This window comes from Colias croceus, chromosome 13, assembly GCF_905220415.1.
Source record: "Colias croceus chromosome 13, ilColCroc2.1".
In the NCBI taxonomy this organism is placed as follows: Eukaryota; Metazoa; Arthropoda; class Insecta; order Lepidoptera; family Pieridae; genus Colias; species Colias croceus.
Window position 1 is genome coordinate 11046920 of NC_059549.1, and position 7197 is coordinate 11054116.

Here is a 7197-nt window from a genome sequence, read left to right on the forward strand (position 1 = left end):
GACCCTCTTGCGTGTCGATTTTTGCCACTTTGCGGACTCACTGCATGCAAATGCATAGCGGGTACTTATGTAATTGAGCCTAGGGCCAGATATGTATTTGAGAAACGAATTCGAAAATACTTAGCTTTGCGCCGAAATCAATGTTCGTCGGGTATGAAATTACAATAATTAGCTTTTAAAAATATAATAAACTATTATCAGTAATTGAAGTGAATTCAAGGAATAATATAAATTATAACTATAACAATAAAACTAGAGCTTGGAACTATTAGCCAAGGTCGCCTCGCAAAGCGTATCTTATCGAATTCACGAATTTGCCAAATGTGTTATCTTACCTGTGAGTTGCGGTGGAGTCGCAATTAGGCTAAGTGCGATATTCCTAGTGTTCATATTATACGTGTGAGATTTAACGAATTAATTCAAACGAAAATGAGTTTACGGACACTGCCATTGACAGAGGAGACTACTTATAGTTTTTTAATGTCCTAAAATATTTTTTAGAGTAAAATTTATTTAACATAAATTGTAGTTTGTCAAGTGTCCTTCTGCTCGTTTTTTAGTATATAATTTGAAAAAGTGTACAAATGTAAAGCCTCACTCGCTGTGTAATTCGTCAAAATAGAAACACCTTCCGCCTCTAATCATTCCATTAAATTACTATTTTTGTCAAAACGATTACGTAGCGAGTGAGCCTAGTTCGAGTTCACCCGTACCTATTGTGTTCGTCGACAAGGCTAGTGGTCTCGTGTTATAGAAAAGCTGTTAAACTGTTAAAGGCTGTTTCGGAACTCCAGTGGATAGAGCCTCATCGAAACATTTCCACGATCGAACGTTAGCTGTAAAACAGACTGCCATAATGTTTATAGTTAGCCAGTAAGTGCGGTACCAGAGTACTGACCTATAAGTGATATCTGTAGAAGATAAGTCATATCAACGTTTAAACTTTTTATTGTTCTTTTTGCATGTATTACTCTAAAGGTATTTTTATGTAATAAGGTTTACTATTTCATTTTGGAGTGGTACTGAAACACTGCATTTCGTACGTAGATTTATAACAAAATATGTAACTCAAAGTAAACTATGTATAAATAATAACGTGCACAACGGAAGGAGTTATTTCTTATAGAACTTCTTCGACAACATTTACGTAAATATAGTTAAAAACTTAAAAGTTATCAATGTGAACGTGATTAAAATGCACAGGCGCGAAAAAAAATGATTACTTGTTTCAATCCCGTACTCCCACTCTTCAGAGGAAACAGCTGTTGTTCTTTTAATCACGTTGCATTGAAGCGTTAGTGAAGTAAGTCATCTTCCACAATATTGTAATGGTTGTAGACACGTGGTGCCAAATAGCTTTAAGGACCGCCGCAGCCCGGCTCGCGGGTCGACAGTTCGACACTCAGCGGCGCAGCGAATCTCATACTCTACTTTTGTAATAGTATTAATGAAAAAATGTTCACGTTTGTTACTAGACAATAAGTAATGGCGCACGTCGCCTCAAATTAAAAGATAAGACTATTCAAGCAATAAAGGAATATTTTTATACTGTTCACAAGCTTTCATTCTATCTCTACATCCCCATCCTACCTTTCATCAATCTTTCTGATAAAGAATTAAGCTAAAAAAATTAAATCAATGATATAGTTCGAATAATTTATTTTATTCATTCACATTAAATTTAATGTACATAATAATTAATCCAAAGATGCATTGCACAGTCACTTCAGTCTTATATAACATCGAGGCACATAACACCGTTCCTTATAGCTGGCCCGAGGTCGAATCGTTTCGATGGAGGTACGCTCGGTCACAGCGACCGCTAGGTCACGCCATGTTCACACCGTGGTCGCGGAACGAATTGACGCATTGCCGGTGAGCGGTGAGCGAGGTGAGGTCAGAGCTGGCCGAGCGTCCGGTGGATGACGATCTCGTGCGTGTGGTCCGCCGGCCGCTTGTCCACCAGCATCAGCCGCCCGTTCTTGTACACCGCGCGAGGCTTGCCACGCCCGTCTTCGCCCTTTCTTAAACTAAAAGACATAATTTACACATTAATTAATTAGTTCGTAGTATTATATAATTATTATAAATTCAAATTGATAAAGTTACGTTGGTTATCAACTCGAGCTTTAAAAGCGTAAAAAGCGTAAAAGTTTCAAAATAATCTAATTCTTATCTCTCATTCACACTTACACTCTAACGCAAATATTGACGAGCTCTCTAATCCCTCCTCTCAAGGCTAAATCTTACATTTATCATTGTATTTTACGCAGGATGATATTGCAATTTTACATCTCATCAATAATGAAGCAGAACAATTATACAATCCCCACGATAAAATATACTTTTCATGATGGTAATAAGCATCGTGTATGTTTACCTGAGCGGAGTGGTGGAGGTGACGAAGGAGAGGCTGGTGTAGGAGTGCGAGCGCGGCGCGGCGCGCGGCGTGCCCAGCGCGGCCAGCAGCGCCAGCAGCGCCGCCAGCAGCTGCAGCGCCGCCAGCACGCCGCATGTTGCCGTCAGTATGGGCACGTTGTGCGGCAGGTCCGTCTCCGCTTCCTGCTGAACATTACTTATACGTCACAGAAATGTATAATATCCTGGAATAAAGATATTCTATTTTCCTTTTTATTTTTATTTCTTAATAACTAAGCTTTATAAGCCGGCCGTAGGTAGGTATGTCAAAAATTTCATACAGTGACTAAAATGAAACTTTAGGCAAAGTCTTCAAGAAATTAATTTTAAAGCAAAATTTATGTAGGTACCTAGTCATTTTGCATGAAATGATTTACTGCAAGCTAAATAGTTTGGTTTCACAAAGGGAGGGACCCTTTGTGAAACTTACTACCTTTGAAGCTGGAGTAGCTCTTCCATCACAGACCTATAATTATATATTATGTATACATATAAACGTATTTAAAGGTTTAGCTCAGTATCGGAGTTTCTTGCCGGTTCTTCTCCGTAGAAACTGCTTTCCGAATCGAAATATATGCGTGACTGTTATGATGTTCCAAACTCCAAAGTGCTTCTAGAAGAAGTATTACCTGTTGCATAAATAAATGTTCGACTTTGAGTTTTAGAATTAGACTAGCGTGTCGTATGGTGGTGTTTTCTGATATTATGTTCATGGTGCTAAGCATAATGTGGCAACTTAGTCGACGAGTAACTTTTGTCGCAACAGACCTTAATGAGGTCGTTGAGCTTGTCGGGCAGCGGGTGCCAGTGCGCGAGGTGGTCGAGCAGCGGCTGCAGCAGGTCGGCCAGCGCGGCGGCGCGCTGCAGCTCGTGCGCGGCATCCGAGCGCGCCCACACGCGCGCGCGCGCCCACAGCCACGCGCCCGCCGCCGTCTGCGCCACCAACACGCTCCCCACGCCCGCCGCGTACTGCACACCACACGAACGATATCATTTTATACACTAATGACTAAATATAAACATGTTCAATATTACACAAATGACAAAATAAAACTTACAGAATTCTATGAAGGTAAAACTAAGTAGACCACGACGTGATATGGGAAAAAAACTGCGGTAAAAATAATTGATGGGTTGACATAAGAAAACAATTGGAAAAGCAAACAGAAATAGATAAGAATTAAATATATAAAACGGAAGACATAATATTATGCAAAGAGCTAACTGATGATTTTGTTTTTTTTTACTCGAACTCTTAATTTCCCTTTTTTATCTCAACTTTATATTTATTATCTACCTATATCCAATGACCTATTATACTAGTAGACGCGGCATACGCCAACATCATTGCACTAAAAAACAGCGTAATTAATACATACCTACTTACTAACGCATTATCACCAATACAGTTGTTCTCTCTTTCACTCTCACGCACGAGACATAATACATGTCTCACTCATGTACTTCGTAATAACAACTGCCGATTAAAATACAAAAAGAACGTCCAGCCACGACGCTGAATGGTGCGTGGCTAAGTGAAACTCGGGCACTTACCTGAGTTTTTTCTTGCCAAAATAGAGAGCGGGTAACGTATCTAGCTCTTTTATATATCATAGCCTATATCTAGATACTAGCTTCCCTCCAGCGGCTTCACCCGCGTAGTCGAAAAAAAACCGGCATAGTTCCCGTCCCAGTGGAATTTCCGGGATAAAAAAACCTATCCTATGTCCTTCCTCAGGTATCAAGCTATCTTTATATCAAATTTGAAGTAAATGTACTTTTCGAGTTTAGCAAGGACATACATACACACAAACAGACAAAAATTCTAAAAACTGTTTTTTTTCTTCGATATAGACTCACGCTCCAAGTATTTTTAAAATCGGTCCAGTAGTTTATGAGCCTATTCATTACAATCAAACAAACAAACAAAGTTTTCCTCTTTATAATATTAGTGTAGAAAAATAGTGGAATAAATAATATCCCACCAAAAACATAAATGTAAAAATTGGAGCCGAGTTCAATCGTTGACTTAATTTGCCAAAAAAAGAAATGAGATCTGAATGTGTGCCAAGTTCTGCAGACAGTCCAGAAATTTATTTACAAAGATGTATTAAGTTCTTAGGTTGACTGAAAACTCAATTGTTTTATTTTCCCTTAGAGAACAATGTTTATTCCAAAATATAACTTTTTTAATTTGAATAATATAATTATTTTCACAAAGTAAACAACTAATGACCTATTGAACCCCATAATTTGATGAGGCTAGTTTTTAGAACCTCACAAAATATAAACAGTATGTAAAACTAGCCTCATCAAATTATGGGGTTCAATAGGTCATTAGTTGTTTGCTTTGTGAAAATAATTATATTATTCAAATTAAAAAAGTTATATTTTGGAATAAACATTGTTCTCTAAGGGAAAATAAAACAATTGAGTTTTCAGTCAACCTAAGAACTGAATACATCTTTGTAAATAAATTTCTGGACTGTCTGCAGAACTTGGCACACATTCAGATCTCATTTCTTTTTTTGGCAAATTAAGTCAACGATTGAACTCGGCTCCAATTTTTACATTTATGTTTTTGGTGGGATATCATTACTTTTTGTACAGAAAATTACTCTGCAAATTTGATTTACTTTATAAATATAATACTTTTTATATACGATTTTTTTTTCTTGCGGTTTCTCTGTATGGTTTGTTTAGTATTATTTTCTATATTTTCTTGTATGTTATGAATGTCAGCGCACATTGCCCCGTCATTATCTGCAATTTTTTAAACTCGTTTTCTGTTTAAAAGATTACATGATTTTCTAAACATCCAGCGTGAATTTGTACACACACTATTTATTACCAAGATGCAAAGATCGTTGTAGAAGAATCGTCGCCTTACTCCATGACGTTACGGTATTGCCATGACGCGATCTTGAAATTTTACTCTAAACGCGCCTAAAGACGCAAATTAAATCATTTCGACCTTCGACGAAGCCTTCTTCCATTACACCATTTATGGTAATTTTTTTTGCATGCTTGTATTGGCTGAACATGTTTGTGCTTTATTAATATAATTGTATCACCATTGAATACCATGTTTAAAGCAAAATAAAGATTTTATTTATTTACACTGAAATTAAAACTAAACTAAACACACATAAATAAAGAATAAATAAATGTGAATTTGTAAAATTATATATTATTTTTAACTGTATGAGCAATAAAGGCAATATTTTTATTACAATTTTCTTTTATTTTACGTTTAATAACAGTTTTGAATAAAGAAATCATGCAATCGAAGTAATCCGCCCTAGCGATACTAGCGCGAGTGAGTGTGATGTCAGAGGCGCTTCGAATCTACAGATGTTTCGTCCTAAAATATGTAAACTTCAATAATCTATATCTCAGTCATTTATTGATGGATTTCAAAATTTTTTTCGGCCACTGATTAGTTTTGATCTATTTTTTCAGACTAGTAAGGTGAATATACTATTTTCTTTTTTTTTAAACTTTTCCATTTTTCCATACAAACAAAATTTATGTCATTGAAAAAAAAATTAAATACAAATAAATTCAGTATTTTCTGATTTTTTCCTTTGTACACTCACTATTACCTAGTTGATTACAAAATTTGAACTTTCTAGGTCATCTGGAAGTGGGTTAGGTTTTGTATATGTCTATAAGTCAGTCAGTCTTAAAAATTGCGATTTTTGGATATTAATATCTACGCAACTGTTTAATCTGTAATTATGAAATTTAAGGTTCTTGTTTATCTTGAGGTTCTCTTGATATGTACCAAATTTGGTTTATATAACTTAAATAGTTTTCGAGTTATAAGGGGGTGAAAAGTGGCTCGAAATGGTTCGTGTAAATATACACACGGCTGCTGCTCGCCAGTTCTCTTCGCTTGAACTCGGCTTGACACGCTGCCGCGTGTCTATAATATGTAAATAAACAAATAAAACGGGTGTAAGACATAATAGTACGTGTTATTTTCGTTTGATGCTGATACAGCTACATTGATAAGATTTGATCGATGACCGTGTGGGTTGTGGATTTTTATATTACGATTATAAATTATTTGTAGAAATATTTGACTCATAATATAGGTGCGTCACAAAGGTGACTGTTTCGAATAGAAAAAATTCTGTTACAGGAATGAAATGAACGCTTTCCAAAGCTTTTTTCCATTATTTTGTAATATGTATGTAGTTTGTTTCATGCACTTTCGATAAAATAGACCAGAGTCGATATTTTTTGATACCAAAGAAAAATTACAGTAGTATGAAACCCATAATTCAAACTCAAACTCCAACATTCGTTTATTCAATTAGACTACAGACTATTTAGTAGCACTTTCGAATCGTCATTACATAGATAAGTATTTTTAACATTTACCACCGATAATAGAAAGGAAATAGACGGGAATAGGATAAAAATAAAATGATATAAAAATTTGTGTGTTTTGTAGAGTCAGTCACATATTTTGCCAAGTGGTTATATTATAACAGTGTATAGTGCATACCACATAGAGCAGCACCCTCCTGAGCTGGAGGCGCCTCGTGCGCAGCGCCAGCAGCGCGAGGTGCGCGAGCGCGAGCAGCGCCAGCGCGGTGGTGGGCAGCAGCGCGGCCGCCACGCGGAACTCGCGCGGGAACAGCTCGCGCGCCGGGATGTACAGGCTCGGGTCCCAGCGGGCGCGCGCCGCCAGCACCAGCGCCGCGCCCACGAACACCTGCCGTCAACCATACACACCCACCTCTCAACTCTCCTTCATACGTACAAAAC